Raw genomic sequence first — 16931 nt, forward strand, 5'->3', positions numbered from 1 at the left:
CTCAAGAGAAGTCTGATGTCTTACCACAGACGTCAAGTTACTTCAGTGATTGGCCTTACTGGGGAGATTATAGACTCAGAACGTCCAGACAACTTGTGTGTGTATTTGTATGGGTGCACATGTGTTTTGGGTTATACCTGTGTGCATGTGGGAAGCCAAGAAGATAACCCCGGTTATCATTCCCCAGACACCATCCACTTTTGTCTATTGAGACAGAATCTTTCTCCCTGGCCTAGAATTTTTACCAAATAGGCTGGACTATCTGGCCAGTGGGACCCAGGGGACACATCCAGGCTAGAAGTATGTGCCACTACAGGTAACTTTTTAAGATATTGGTTCTGGGGGTCAAATCTGGGTTCTCATGCTTGAGGGACAAACAGTTGAACAACTGAGCTATATCCTGAACTCCAAGACTGTGACTTTTAAAAGTGAAGAAAGACCATTAAAAAAATCCTTTTCAATGGAGTTTTCTTATTGTTTTATGTTTACTACAAAAATAATAGTCTTTGACCATTTTCCATGGGTTCCTAAGGTGCATGAGTGTTTTATTTTCTATGTGATAAATGAGTGTATTCATAAATTTATATCTCTAGGTATGATTCTACTCATTATAAATGTACATATGTATATGCTATATACATATTATACAAAATAAATATTTTGGTTCTAATTAAAACCTCTTCTGGAGAAATTTAACAAAACATTTACCAAAATAAGTTGATGTACTGACCTACTTCGAACTTATATTTTCCTCCCAGTTATATTAAATTAAAGCTGCCAAGTAACCTCTTTGTCCTAAGTTCCCAGTCAGTAGTTAGCAGGCTAATGGGTTTGCCTAACTGCAGGAATCTTCAGCTCTGTGGATTTCTTTCTAGAAAAACTCTTAAAAATATGTTTTATGTGAATTTAAATAAATTTTTCTTGTCTATGCACCCAAACTATCAAGTCAACCATGTTTTTTTTTTTAATTTTGCATGCGTGAATGTTCTGTTTGCATTTATGTCTGTGAAACACACATGTGCCTGGTACCCATGGAGGAGGAAGGAGGACATTGGATCCCCTGGAACTGGAGTTACAGGTAGTTGTGGACTACCATGTAGGTGCTGAGAACGCAACCCAACCTCTGCAAGAACAGCCAGTACTCTTAACACTGAGCCATCTCTCCAGCCTTAGAACCATGCCTTCCATTATCTGTTCGAGAGAATCATATTTACTATGATATTTGCATAGCTACACACAGCAATACCTATATATTCACATGTGTAGGTAGATGAATGTATAGATATATGCAAAGCATTGGGAAACCATCTGGAGAATTTTAGTCCACAATTTAGATACTTAAACATGTATATTCTCACATGTATCTCATTTTTACTAGACTATGTGTTTATAACTTTTACCTAAAAATGATTATTGAGAAAGCAGTGAAAAAATCCATAAGAGTAGAACATCCATTACTAAAAATAGAGATTTCACACATGCTAATGAAAAAATGGGCCATCATTGTGAACTTGTTCTGTGACCCAAGAATGTGAACCTCAAGTTGTTTTCTTCCATGGAAATTCATTAAAGAAAAACACAATCCAATATACCACAGATTCTAATAATTTAACTTGAAGTTTTATACAGATACAATGTATCCTGGCCTAATAGGCTCTATGCAATTATTTTCCACATATCACTTCAGCTATTTGGAAGATTTAATGGGGGGAAGATTCATTATATACTGTGTACACTGTGCGCATCTGTGTTTTATACCTACAGAGACTCCACTTCTTAGCAGAGAAAAATAGCTCCTGGAAGAGCTGCAATATCCCCAGTCACTCTTGAGTGGCCCTTAAGGGTGTTTGAGTTAGCGCAGCCACATGTCTACCAGCCCACTTTCATTCTGAGAACCCTTCAAGAACATTCTGCACCCACAGTGACATGGGGTTTTATCGAGCACTGAAAATGCAATTCTGTTTCATACAAATGAAGCCTGGAGCACAGAACTGTGATGCTTTGCTTTGGTTCTACTGTTGAGTAGATGTTGTAAGTCCCCTGTTGGTTTTTGGTGGCAAATACATGTTTTCCAATTGAAAGTTTTCTTTTTAAATTTTTACATGGTGTGTTTTGTGTGTGTGTGTGTGTGTGTGTGTGTGTGTGTGTGTGTGTGTGTGTGTGTGTGTGCATATAGAGGTCAGAGAACAATTTGTGGGATTTGGTTCTACCCTTCTACCTTATGACTTCCAGGGATAAAAGTCAGGTCCATCAGTCTTAGTGACCAGTGCTTTTACCCACTGAACCATCTCATTAGCACCAACTATAAGGACATTATAGCTCTTCTATCATTTTTTTTTTGCATCAATATGCTGCTTTTAAGCATAGAACTCTCTCTAAGAAGGAATGGCTTGTGAATTAGAAGTCAGCCCCTCATGAGATTTTGTGTTTTCTGGCTCCTGGCCCTTTCCTTATACCTGGTTCTTCACTTTTAATTACATGTTTACTGTCTGTATTTCTCATCAATCTGGAAGCCTTATTTCTCTGTCTCTCTGTCTCTCTCTCTCTTTCTGTGTGTGTATGTATGCATGTATGTGAATGAGTGTGTGCATGCTGGTACCCATAGAAGCTAGAAGAGGGTGTTGGATACCCTGAAGCTGGAATTATCAGCAGCAGCTTGTGGTGTGGGTGCTGGGAACTGATCTTATGTTTAGCCAGCCCTGCAGCCCTGGGCCATGTCTTCCTTATTATATTTTTATTCTCTCTACTTAGCCTAGGGTCTGTAGCCACTGAGCAGGCACATTTTATATGTTTATTAAGTGTCTGAATGGACAAGTAAACTACTCTTTAGTGTATGTCTAATAGAAGGAAGCCATTTATCTACTAACCTTCCCTTTTAGTCCCACAAGAAGAGATCAACAACTCCTGCCAAGCCAGTGTTTTCCTCGAGTCATCAGATAAAGTATGTGATCAATTGCATGCTTCAGACTTTCGCTGCCAGAGGAGGTAAAGAAAGAATTTTTCCAAGTAATCTCTCACTGAAAGTTCTATTTCTTTTGCTGGAAATGTGTTCATTCTTAATTTAGAAGCTATAGGTTTTATCCCCTTGGAGTAAATGTTAAAAATTCTAGAAAAAAAAACCAGAAAGATCTGTTCTTCTTTCTACTACACTATGAGCATTAATTTAGGACTCTTAACACTGAACCATTTATATGCTAGTCCTCAAAACTTGTGAATATTTTCAATGTGCAAAGCACTCAACTCATGTGTAAATGGGTCAAATCCTTGCGACTTCAGAGGCAAACATTGTTGTAGCTACAAGAAGAAGCACAGACTTAAAGAAGTTGTTTAGCTTGTCTAAGACTGCCCAGACAACAGCTTCCAGAGGAGGCTTTGCCCTCAGGAGTGTGGCTCTGTAGTCTCGTCATACATAACATTCTAATGTTGTCTGGATGTTGTGAGAAGGACTCTTTTTGGGTAGTATATTTTCCCTTTGTTGCCAGGTCATTGGCACCAAAGCAAAGCCTGTGACAGCAGTTGAGTATCTGAGCTGGAAGTGTCAGAACATTTTGTGGGTTTCAGTCAAAGTATTTCCAATCTTTTTCCAAAGTAGTTATGCCTGAAGATGAAACAGGCAGAATAAGCTGGTAGTGGATCAACACATGCAGATGAGAAAAGTGCATTTCTAAAGTATCTGGAGGAAAAACCCCTTTTGGGAGCGGGGGAAGTCTCACCATGTAGCCTAAGTTATGTGTAGCTGAGACTGCCATCAAACTACAGCAAACATCGTGCTTTCCAAGTATGAAGATTACAGGTATGATCTAAAGATAAAACAAAACAAAATAAAAAACCTCAAACATTAGGAAAAAACAAAACAAAACAAACAAAAAAAAAACCCCAACCTCACACAGCAGAATCTTCCTTGTTTGTTATTTCAAAATTCGTGGGTCTTAGGAAACCCCTTGGCTATGTTTGAGTTGCTTGGTAAGCATTGCTTGCTCTGTCCAGCAGAGGGCAGGCGAGGTAACAAAAATCTCCAGCTAGGTTAAGCTTGCACTTCAGAGGCAAGAGGCAGCTCGGGGCCCTTCAAAGCCACAGGTTGATATGCCGGGTTGCAGGGCCCAGGAAAGAACAATAAAAATTCCTCTTTGCACTAGAAGAAAAGTAGGCAAGAAAGAGTCCTTGACAGAAGGACTTGACACTTCTCTGTCAAGGTTTGGATTCTGAGTGTGAGAAAAGTTGGGGCTGCAGTGTTAAATGTGAAATCGGAACCATTTCTTCCCCTGGAGCTCTGCCAAAGACCATTTTCATTAAAGAAAGGGAACAGGGGCCGGTGGAGAGCGGGCGAGCTGGTAAGAAATCAGCGTTTCAATGGGAAAGACCCAGGGGAAGTTTAAACTCTTTAGCAATAAACTGAAGTTATTCTAGAAGAAAAGTTATTTTTAAATTGTTTTATCACTATTTTCACCCTGGTGGTGGTAAGATCGAGTTAATTTCTGGAGTCATGTCCTTCTCTGCAACTTTTTGCACCCATGACCAATGTTCAAATGTCTGTTTTTAAACTTGTCACTATCCTGATGCTTTTGCTTGATTGATGCTCTGGGGTTGGAGCCCTGAACACGTTGCCTCTTTTCACAGAAAGCATTCTTCCAAACCATTGATTGATTCTGTGCTGGTACTGTGTGATATTGTCATGTGCGAACTCTTTTGAACTTGAAGTTATTTTGAAAACATGTGGTGTGTGTCTTATAATGCGAGACAAAACCTGAATTTTAAACTGTCCCTACGTGCTCTCAAGGCTGATCCGTGAAAGCCATAGTAACCCACACAGACACAGAAAGGCTGCTAGACTGCTCCGGTTCTGGGGCATATCCACTCTCCTCTTCAGAATGACCCTCGGAGTGTGTTGTGGATAATACTGATGACCAGCTTCCAGAATGAGGTAGTGAGACAGCAGTACAATTCGATATATTTTATTCCTGCAGTTGGGCAATGTAGCCCAAGCGAAGGTGGGGTGGGTGGTGGGTTCCCTCATTTTGACAATGACAAAGCAATCTTAGCAATAACAAATAAATAAAATATGCTCTAAGCTAGACTTAACTTCAGAGCAGTAATGACAGCCAGGTTATCCTCACTGTATGGTTGTACCAGAACTACCAGAAGCTTTCTCAGCACCAGTGGGTGAACGACCTGCTTTAAAAAAAGACAGAATGGAATCTGACAATTAGGGGTCTCCAAAGGCCCTGATATCCTGGTTTTCTGCTTCCTCACCAAGGCATGTGAATTCTTCATCTGGAACTTGCCATCATCAGTCCTCAGCAGAAAGGATCCAGCCAAGAACTGATCTGCCCTTCAAAGGGCACAATTCTATTCTGTGCAGAAAAATAGAAGAAGCAGCTAGAAACTTCAATCAGCGCCTCCGCATCCCAAAACTATGACAGTGTCACACCGGTGTCATTAAAGCTAACTAACCATATTAAACGAATATTAAAATATGGGCTCCTTTGCATACCATAATGAGCAAAACTGCTTTTAAGTTTCTCCCTGTGCTTTGAGGTGAGGTGACATTTACATTCCCAAACTTTGAAGTCGGAACAAAATGCACAGGTAGAGGGTACTAGATCAAATAGTAATCAACTTCAAAAAGCATTTTGGCTGCTGGATGTCCCTGGGCTAATTCCCTCTAGACATTTTAAATGTAAATGTCTAAACTCATTTAAAAATGGTAAATTGGTCTAGGTTCAATCAAAAAACATCCTGACGCAGAACAGGGAGACTAGGCTAATTGTCATTTGTTTGTCAAATGAATTCCATTTGGAAAGCAATGAAACCTCCAAGCTAATTCTTTTAAGGTGAGCTGGTAGTTGTATTATCAGTTAAATGCAGTAAAATGCATAATCATAGGATGATAATGGAAACTGAACCAGTGTTAGCGCTGGGGCTCTGGCTGCCACAGGGCATGGAGCGATGCAACTTAAGTGCTGTAATGTTGCCTTGGCCACAATGGCACCAAGTCTGGTCTTTAGCCTTACAGATACTTTCTTTGCATTTTAAAAAACTTTATCAAAGCACCATGGCAATATAGAAAATGTCAAAGTGAAATGCACTGTAGGCAAATTGAGATTTCATTAAGTTTAAATTTATTGCTTTTGACTGATGTATTACCATGCTTGTTAAGAACCAGTAATTTGGAATATCTGTCTGCTTGGTAAAATAGCTTTGTCTCCTTGCATATTACTTTGTATAGACTTTGAAAGACCACAGTCACTCCAAGTCAGGATGGACTATTTTTTAGTAGTGTTTTGAAAATGGTAAAGCCTTGTGTTCTGGTACATGTCTACACTTCCTGAAAGTCATGTAAATATATTAAAAATTAATGCTGGGACTCAAACTTATGGGCTTTTTTTGAGTCTTGACTTGTCATGATATGTGCAAAGGTGGAATTTTGCAGTTGCCTCTATTGTTTTCTCCTCCATTATGGATGGATGGGAGAGAAGGATGATGGATGGTGAGTGAGGATGAAGGATACACCATGTCCAGTTACCAGAGAAATGAAACTCTACATGGAGTCAGTGGAAAAATAGACCTACAATGGTTTGGGAAAGGCAGGAAGATGGGCTGATTCAACTGAGATATTTTACAAGCAAAGAAAGGGAGAGTTAGAAGTCACACGACTGTCATAAGTACACAAGAACTCATAATTCCTATGGCCCCTCAGGTCTCAACTTCATTGTTAATTGTTCTATGAAGACTTCCTTCTTTGCTGCTGGGGCTGGACCTTAACACAGCAACTGCAAAACTTTTCATGAAAAGACTGTGGTGATTTGAATGTGAATGTCCCCCATAGTCTTGGATTTGAACGTTTGGTTCCCATTGGTGGTGCTGTTTGGGTAGGTCTAGGAAGTGTGGCCATGCTGGAGGAAGTATGGCACGGGGAATGACTTTGAGGTGTCAAACACTCACATTGTTCCTCGTTTGCTTTTTCTGTCTCATGCTTGCACTTTAAGATGTGAGTGAGCTCTCAGCTTGTTGTTCTAGTGGCCACCCCTACCACTGCAGTGTTTCCACTCTGATGGTAATGGACTTTTATCCCTCTAGAACTGTGAGCTCAAATAAACCCTTCCTTTCATAAGTTGCCTTGATCATGGTGTTTTATCACAGCAATAGAAGAGTAACTAATACGCACATAGGCCTAGAGGCAAAACTGTATGTAGGTATAGGAGTGGCAGCCACAGAAGTAATTATGCACAATTAGTTTGGTGACATTCAAAATAGAATAGACAGTTGAATGCCATTTAATGTTTTCTTCTAGATAGATCTACTAATGGGAAGAAAAGAATACTTTTCAGGGAGGAAAACATTCCTTTGGATTGGAGTTCAAATATAAAAACCATCCTTAGCTCATCGGTCACATAAAAACAGGCAGTGGGTTGAATTTGACTCCAGGCCAAGTTTTCAGGTCCCCAAGCTAATACATTATGCTCTTTGGTTTTCTCCACTGGACAGAAGACTCTGTACTCACTCTCTGGCTTCTCATTTTGATTATCTTTCAGCCCACATTAGAAAAGAAAGTCCTATGAGAACAGAGAGAGATCTTATCTGTCATGGGAGAGTGGGTGCCAGGGTCACCAAATGGTGGCAATCATTTGGTTGATATTTAATGAGCACAGGGTGAGTACAGATCCTATTGCCAAATGAACAGATAAGAAGACACTGCCCAGCAGTGGTGGCACATGCCTTTAATCCCAGTACTTGGGAGGCAGAGGAGACAGAACTCATGAGTTTGAGGCCAGCTAGGGTTACACAGAGAAACTCTGTCTTGAAACCAAAAAGAAAGAGAGAAAGAAAGAAAGAAAGAAAGAAAGAAAGAAAGAAAGAAAGAAAGAAAGAAAGAAAGAAATAAGACAACCTCCCAAGTTACAGGAAGTGCCACTGCTCTGTTAGATTCTCCACTGTCAAAAATATTACAGGGGCTGGAGAGATGGCTCAGCAGTTAAGAGCACTGACTGCTGATGCTCTTCCACAGGACCAGGGCTTGATTTCCAGCACTGACATGGTAGCTCACACTGTCTCTAACTCCAGTTCCATGGGATCCAATACCCTCTTTTGACTTCCACAGGCACCAGGCATGCACATGGTGCACAGACAAACATGCAAGCAAATCATTCATACAGTAATAAGAAAATCTTTTTTAAATTGTATGTAGGCACACACATACATATAATCATATATGTGCATGGTTTATACACTCTTTGGAAGGCACATATCTGCTTATTTGCTTACTTTATGTATTTCTATACACCCCAAGTGACTGGTTCTAAAATCTCCTCCATGAGCATACTCTCATCTGACATAAGCCATCTGTTCTGCTGGAATTTCCTCAGAAATGCCTAGCTCAGAAGAGCAGTGGCAGGTCAGCTGCCCAGAGTTCAGCTCATTTATGGTCATGACCATGGGATAGTCATAAATAGCCACACACTGCAGGGTAGTAAAGGCTTTAAAATGTGCCTTGTTCTGGCTAATTATTATTATTTTTTTTTATTTGGTTTTTCGAGACAGGGTTTCTCCGTGTAGTTTTGGTGCCTGTCCTGGATCTTGCTCTGTAGACCAGGCTGGCCTCAAACTCACAGAGATCTGCCTGGCTCTGCTTCCTGAGTACTGGGATTAAAGGTGTGCGCCACCACCGCCTGGCAGCCTTGTTCTGGCTAATTAGCACTTCCTTATAATCATAAAATTAGGATGGAATCTAGGGACTAAAATACTGGCATACATCAGAAATAACCTGGAGTTCAAGTTAGTAATGCCATTGACAAAGACACGGATGTGAATCTAACGGAACAGTGGCACTTCTGTCCCATAGAAAGCCAGTTCTTCTGAGCTGCTTATTTGGCAGTAGGATCTGGACTCACTCCATGCTCATCAAACATCAGTGCTCCCAATGTTCCCTATGACACACTATATTTTCAATTTACTAAGTCCTAACTGACTTAATCACTTATTAACTAGATAATTTTTCCTTATGACAGACCATTTTGTTGGTGTATAGCAAGAAAGGTACCCGTAAATGAGAATCCTGTATTTTTTTTTTTAAGTCAGAACTAAACTTACTTTATTACCTTCCATGACTGCGGTGACAAACTGAGCCTCGTGATGGCTCTGCAAAGGGTGTGACCTTAACCAATCAATGAAGACTATTTGGAGATGTGTGCTATACCATAAGACAGGGTGTTAAAGGAACTTTAACCAGGACTGAAGCAAGGCATTGCTTAAATCTTGCTAATCAGAAAATTAAATCAGTTCTCACATTCTAATTAACTGATACTTCGTGAAAGGTTATCATATTCACATGAAGAGTTGCATCTTTATCAAAAATTCTGTGGCTTTCTCAGTGTTATCTATATTTCTTATATTCATTAAAATGTTACTGGATAAAGGGATTATATTTATAATATATTTATAATTCTCACAATGATCCATTGAGGTTTGCATCATTAGCTCCATTTAGTAGATTTGAAGAGCCAGATGGCTTGTCTGATGTCTGGTAGCTGGCAGAGACACAGGTGTATATGAACCCAAGTTCATCTGCATAGCCATTTGCTGGGTAAACTCAAGAGCTTGCTGTGTTTGTGGGTTAAAACGGTGAGATTCCATATAAAGGTGGCATGATATAAAATAAAAGATTATAAGTATCTGATCAATAGGGTCAGTCAGGCCAATCTGTATTTATAGAAGCAAAAAGGGAGTTTTGGTGAACATAAATACCGAGTTTACAACCACCTAGTTGAGTTGACTAATGTACCAACCGACCAACCCACTCACTTACCAGACTACCTGTCTGTATATGTATCTGCTAGTATGTATAAACTAGCAGAGGTTTATAAATACAGCCTCCAGACTAGTGAATTCAGTGTCATCTAGGAACTTGTTTGAAAGAAAAATGCAAATTCTTTTCTTTTTTCCTCCTTTTATTGAAAATAGCTTTTATTTCCTCACATACTATATTCCAATTACAATTTTCCCTCCTTTTACTCCTCCCAGTTCCTCTACAACTCCCCTCCCATCTGGATCCATCCCCTTTGTATCTCTTATTAGATAGAAAATAAACAGACTTCTAAGGGATAATAATAAGATAAAACAAAAACTAACACACCAGAATAGGAAAAAAACAAACAGAAGGAAAAGTGTCCAAAAAAAGGCACAATAACATCTATAGATGCAGGACCCACTCATTTACACACTCAGGAACCCCATAAAAACACCGAACTAGAAGCCATAATAAATATGCAAGGGACCTGTAGGGTAAAAAGAGTATATACATACATCCATATATATGTATAGTATGTATGTAAAATTAATAAAAAATAAGATAAATTTTTTTTAAAAAGGAAAAACCCTAACATGACTTTATGAGACAAGGAACCTCCAACAATACTGTTGAGTTTGTTTTCTGTTGGCCATCTACTGCTGGACATGTACCTACCATTAAGAGTAATTTGTTTCCTTAGTGAGACACTCTTGGCAAAAACTATATTTTCTTTTGCAAGTGACTTATGAACTGGAGATGGCTTCTGGGTTAGGGATGAGGGCATATGTCCACTTTTCCTTTCAGCTCTAGGGCCCCATTTGGTGCAGACCTGTGCAGGCCCTGTGCATGCTGCCTCAGACTCTGTGAGTTCAAAAGAAAAAAGGGGGGGGCAAATTCTTGGATGACATCCTGAGCCTACTGCATCAGAATCCCTGAGGCTGGTTCCCACACCCTGTATCAACAGGGGCACCTTTTGTTCCACTGTATAAGTCTACTGAGGACTCTCTGCTTTGGATATCTCACAACCTCCACACTGTTCCATCTCCATCACTTAGTTGGCTCCCTCCCGCTGCAGCAGTCTTTCTACTTACATTGGCAAGAAACAGTTGACAACAATAAGCAAAAATCTCAGGTTACCTAAAAAGCCAACTTCCCCGGGTGTACTCTAATAAATTCAGTCTGTGGTCAGTTCAATCTCACACATTTTAAGCAATGATAGGATTATAGGATGCTAACCAATGGACTCAGCATTAACTTGGCAAGGCTACAGATTCCTGAATTGATGTTAATATTATTGACTAGTTTCAGAATTTGGTATAAGTTAATGAGTTTCTTTTTAAAAGTGGCAGTCTATATATAATATGGATGATTCTCTTAATTCAGTAAATGGTGGATTGCTGTTCACTTCTCACTTTAGAGCTGGCCACAGTCTTAAGAAGGGAAAAAAAGCCAGGCAGTAGTGGTGAACACCTTTAATCCTAGTACTTGGGAGGCAGAGGCAGGTGGGTCTCTGAGTTTGATGCCATCCTGGTCTACAGAGAGAATTCCAGGACAGTCAGAGCTACACAGCAAAACTCTGTCTCAAAAAACCAAAAAAGAAAAAATGGGGGAGGAGAAGTGCCTTCTTCTGATGGTCATTAAAAAACTGAAGGACCTGCTGTGTCTTGGATAATTCCTGATTCATTTGAAGATACAATTTTTGAATTCAAGAAATTATGGAGCCATAAGTGGCTCATAAAGGATTATTAGAGTGCCAATTCTTGAGGGAGTGTACTCATTTTGATCCTTCTCTTCCATCCTATGACGTCTTTTGGGAACTATCCCAGGTTGGGTAGTTAGTGACAGAAAAACTAATGTTCTACTTGGCAGGCTGTCACTCCACCTGCGGGGACATGAAAACCCTGACCTGAATGTTTCTGCCAAAGGCCATGCCCATTAGATTAAGTCAGTTGAATGTGGAAAATACAATTTGCAAATTCATGTATGAGAATACACTCATTTATGGAAATGTTTCCAGGCCAGAGCTAGTCGAGGATACAGAGAAGTGGCAGCCAGTTCCACTCAGTCATCCACCTGCATACAGCCTGCTGGATCCCACTGAAGTGATCTTATACTCAGCTTAGATACCAGCTGTAACAATTCATTTTAGAAGTGGAATTATTTCATGCCAAATTACAACACATGAAGCAGTGTAACCTAAATATATACTTTCAAAGTAGCTGTTAATGTTGCTTTAAGAGGGAAAAACACATTACCTTCAGTAAGTTTTACCTTTTTCACATTATCTCTTAATATGTTTTTGAATAATCAATGGTTTGCATGCCATGTTTATTTCAGCTCTAGAAAGAGAGACTGGCACTCAGGCGGGGAGAAAAAAAAATAGATGTTTCAAATCACTAGCAGTGATAAGTGGCCCTGCGCGAATACATTTGAAAGAGGGAGGTGCTACAAAGTCTCTCTATTAGCATCATGACACCTAACAAGAGGGAACTTGTGCTGGGGAAAAGTTGGGAGCAGTGTGACACACGAGAAGAGAAAAACCTGCAATCAATTGCTTTCTACTCCGCACACGCATGCACATATGCACACCCCTCATAGCTCAGTCTCAGGCCTGTAGCTGTCTAGAAGTAAGACAGAAAGGTCTCCAGGCTCTGGGTCTCTAAATCCTGTCCAATCTACAGACAACGCCTCACGTATCCGAACAAAACATCACCTGTTGGTCGTCAGTATCAGGGAAATTTGTATAGCTGCCTCTGGCTTGCGAAACCGTCCTCTTGGAGGCAGACGTTTGGAAGCAGATAAAGCCTGGGAAGAATGCCTCTTTTTGACTTTAGAGATTAACGTAGATGAGAAGCCATCACAACCATTTTAAGGAGACACTTTTCCATTACTGATAACTGGAATTGGGACTATCAACTTACCTAATAATGGGCCCCTTTAGTTCAGCCACTGTCACTTATCAGCTACATTAGTTTAAAACCTGCAATTTTGAACTTCACATTATTGAGCTTTAGGAAGATTAAATTACTAAACTTTTGTTGGTGAGTATCTTTGTGAAATTTTCTGAAAAGGATAGTCTCCCTTTAGGTGAAAGTAAAGCCAAACCACATACTTTATTGATATTTACAGGCATACAAATGGTTGTGCTAATGTACTCTAATGTCTGTCTACTTGATAGGGAGACTGTGGCTCTGCTTTTGGCTTTTCCTTTTTTTTTTTTTTTTTTTTTTTTTTGATAATGTGGAGGACTGTAGTCTCTTTGTGAGCTTAATCCTCATGATTGCTGCCCCCTTCTTTTCCCCAAAGCCTTATTTATAAGAAGGCTTGCACTATAACTCTTTCTTTTGAAAAAAGCTCCATGGTTGCCTCTGACATGGGTATAGTCTCTGCAGAGTTTGAACACCAAAAAAAATCTCCAATCTGGTCTCTCTCCTCCTCTCCTCTTCCTCTTCCTCCTCCTCCTCCTCCTCCTCTCCTCTTTTGCTCTCTGTCTCTCTCACTCTGTCTTTGTCTCTCTCTCTCTCTCTCTCTCTCTCTCTCTCTCTCTCTCTCTCTCTCTCTCGTGTGTGTGTGTGTGTGTGTGTGTGTGTGTGTGTGTGTGTGTGTGTGTGTGTGTGTAAAGATGGTTCAGCAGTTAAAAGTGTGTTCTCTTCTTGCAGATTTCTGGACTCAGTTCCCAGGACCTATGAGGAACAGCTTGCAACTGCCTATAACTAGCTCCCAGGGGATCCAAAACCTCTGATCTCCCAGGTATCTGCACTCACATGCATATGCTGCTCCAGAGACAACAAATATATACACTATTAAAAATGATTAAAAAAATCTTTTAAAAACACAAAAGTAAAAATCCAGTGCATATCAAAGTCTGTTTCTATTCTGGTTATTTTTAACAGAGCTTACTCTTTGGTAGCAGTGATAAGGAACTTTGGTCATTTGTATGTCTATGATGGACACAAAGTGCAGTGGTCCGAACCCCCGCCCAGGGCTTGGTAATATTTTGATTTTAAAAGACTACTGAAAACTTGTAAGCAAAATGAACCGTAGACAGAGGTAAGTTTATTTATATTAAGCTTTGACACTGTAAAACTGGGGAAGCTGAAGGTCATCCTTATAATCAATAAGCACTTAGCAAGGCATGAAAATAGCACCTGTCACTCCAGTAATGCATAGAAGTCTACCAGATCAGTCAGAAAATGAAGTTGTTCTCATATTTCCAGATCCTGGTGGACAGCCCAGTTTCCATTTAAATCAAAACATTGTTGACAGTAAATTGGTTCAAGTGGTGAATCTAAAAGTAATACTTCTAATTGGATGTTGGAGGAGACAGGAAATACTACGTAACCCCAGCAATTTTTGAAGGCCGAAGAGGGAGGCTTGGGAGTTGGAGGACAGCATGAACTACATAATAAGACATGGATCTCAGTAAGTGAGTGACGAGTGAATGAATGAAAAAAGTAAAATAAAATCAAGACTCTTAGTATCTTATTGGCGCTAGTTAGAAAATCCTGACATATCTACTCTATGTTGGTTTGGAATCCTAAATCTGGAAATAAAAGGAATCTTTTAGAGGATTTTTTTTACTGGCCTGAATTAGAATGTAGAAGGGATTGGGTTTTCTGCAACCTACTAGACGCCTTAAGTTTGTGTATATCCAGGTGTTTATCACATGGACCCATTCCCAGGTGTGGGAACATGTGCAAAGGCAATTATCTCCTATCTTACAAATGACTATTCACGGGGACCTACCCAAACTTTTACAAAGGGGCTCTGGCTTGAAATGAAAGTTTCAGTGGGTTTATTTCATTCCTTATTTAAGTATCAGGGACCATCTGCATAGGCTTTTCCCCTAGTTATCTTGCTATGGTACCCCTTTGGGGACCACTGTGAGATATTTGAGATATTGAGTCTCTAAACAAGACACATAGCTGTCAAGTGCAGGATAAAGTGCAGGTAGACTTTCCTGAGACACCAAATGCTCCTGCAGCACAGAGGGAACAAGAGGACAGATGGGTGCAGGGACACTAATGGAACATCAACTTCTCAGAGGCATCGACTCCAGAGAAGTGAAGAAAGGAAAGGCCAGGGGAGGAAGGGTCACTCTGATAAGAACAAAGAAGTCGATTCCAGCACTTTCTCCCATTGTACCTATTACACTTATTGGTGTGAATAATGTTGTTTTGTTTTCAGAGAGACAGTCATGAGCAAAAGAGAGAGACAGTGAGCGATAAGCAAGCTTAGGAAATTTGAGAATGGCACATTTGTGATAATATATGTTAATTTAGTTGAATGGATGTGAATATTTTCTTAAAGAACAAAGAAAGATGGACTATGGCTAAGAACCCATGCTTAGGACTTTATATAGACATTACTTGTATTCAAAATGAACAAATCTTTTACAGTCGTATTTTTCCATTATATTTTGTTGGGATGGCTTATTTATTTTAAATTACCTTTTTTTCCTTGTGCTTTGGAGATAAAAACTCTAGTGGAGCCAGACTTCAAATAGATGATGTTCCGAGCACATCAAAACAAAGAAAGTGTTTCTGAAACCAAATGAAAGCATTTTTTGAATGACTCCCCCATCCATTCACGGCTCCTTTCAGCTCAGCGACTCTGGCTCAGATAAAGTCTCAGACACCTCACAGCCTATTCAAAAGTATCAGATTCAACTGAAGGTGAAGAAAATGGGCTATCTGGAATATTCATGAGTTGGGAACAACCCAAGTTTGGCCATTGTCTGAATGACTTTACAACTTCTTGGGGTGTATGTTACATAACAGATATTCACAGGCACCCGGAGCTCCTATCAAGCCAAACCTTGTAAGTGAGTCCAGAGCAATTCCCCTCACACCCTCCCTTCCTCTGCTCCAGCTCCATTCTTCTCTAATCCAGGTTCCAAGGAAAACACTGCCCTGTCTTTGAGATGTACTATTCTATTTCTCCATTTAGCAGGCTCAACGAAGGCCTTGATAACACTTCTTAAAGTTTGTTCAAATTCATGGTTTGTTTTCACAGTATGTGGAGTTTTTACCTCCCTTTGAAGCAATGCCCAGACTAGTATATCATAGCTTTCTGAAATAGAGAGACAAAATGTTTACTGAACCAGGTGAGACCTAGGCAGAGAGTACTAGGTAGTCTAAATAACCCTGTTTCTCTTCTGCCTAATGAGAGTGGAATTGCTAAGGGTCTGTACTGAATTGGAAATTACAAAGCACAAGTAATACAAACATTTAATACTTGCTTCTCAATAGGATTGCCATCTGCCTAATGGCTTACTTGCAACTGAGTTCAAATACATGTTCCTAAAATCTTATGTAGTAGTGGAAAGAGTCCCTGCGTGCATCCTAGATCTGCTTCCATTGTGACTTTGAACAGACAGATTTTTTTCACCCAGTTTCCCTATTTAATTAATCAGGGAACAGAACTTTACCTTCAAAGCCCCACTATTGAGTTTCACTGTCGTACTATCCCAAATAAAAATAGACGACAAGCCAAGAATAAAATCTAAGATTAACCTTGAACCTGGTGGAGAAAATTGAGACAGAAGGCCCTAGGGAAACCAATGAAGCTGTCTATAGAAGGTTGGATTATGCCTTCCCAAAAGGTATATCCTATGCTAACTAAGGCTTAGAACCAATGGATGTGAGAAAGGGTTTTCACAGATATGACCAAGAATATCAAGATGGGATCATCTTGGATTACCTGGATAGATCCTAAATTCTAATGACAAGTATCTTTCTAAGAGACAGAAATCTGGGAAGATGAAGCATGGAAGGAAAAGGAAAGTGAACTGTGAGGCAGAAATTAGAGTTATGTGGTCACAAACCAGGAACGTCCAAAGTCACTTGAAACTGGAGGTAGAGAGAACTCCCTTAGGACCTTTGGAGGGAAGAGCAGCTGGCATCTCATCTTCAGGCTTCTAGACTCCACCTGGTCTTGTTGCTGTTGACTGTTGTGCTCTAGGAACTAACGGTGTTGGCAAGGCTGTTCTTTTCCCACAATAAGCTATAGGCACAGTCTGCCTACAAGTTGCAGGAGCTGTGCCAGGTACAAAGTACTACTTCTCAGATATTAATGAAAGACTAAGTCTAAAGCACAGTGCTATTTAGCATATGAGAGCCACTGCTTAAGGGTCTGGTAGCTTGAG

The 16931-nt window shown here is 40.0% G+C and overlaps 1 protein-coding gene across 4 annotated transcripts in view; it reads left to right on the forward strand.

Annotated features, from left to right (window-relative positions):
* Fam204a (family with sequence similarity 204 member A) overlaps positions 1-16931 on the forward strand; it is a 132496-nt gene that overhangs the window by 8485 nt on the left and 107080 nt on the right. For 2 of the 4 annotated variants that reach the window (XM_052712260.1, XM_052712259.1), the window contains exons 2-3: positions 2880-2985; positions 13444-13534. The gene's annotated coding sequence lies outside the window, so the exon portion shown is untranslated. The remainder of the gene's footprint in view (positions 1-2879; positions 2986-13443; positions 13535-16931) is intronic. The other 2 variants (XM_052712258.1, XM_052712257.1) reach the window with 1 other exon arrangement.

This window comes from Peromyscus californicus, unplaced genomic scaffold (assembly GCF_007827085.1).
Source record: "Peromyscus californicus insignis strain IS unplaced genomic scaffold, ASM782708v3 Scaffold_4__1_contigs__length_199733344, whole genome shotgun sequence".
Classification (NCBI taxonomy): Eukaryota; Metazoa; Chordata; class Mammalia; order Rodentia; family Cricetidae; genus Peromyscus; species Peromyscus californicus.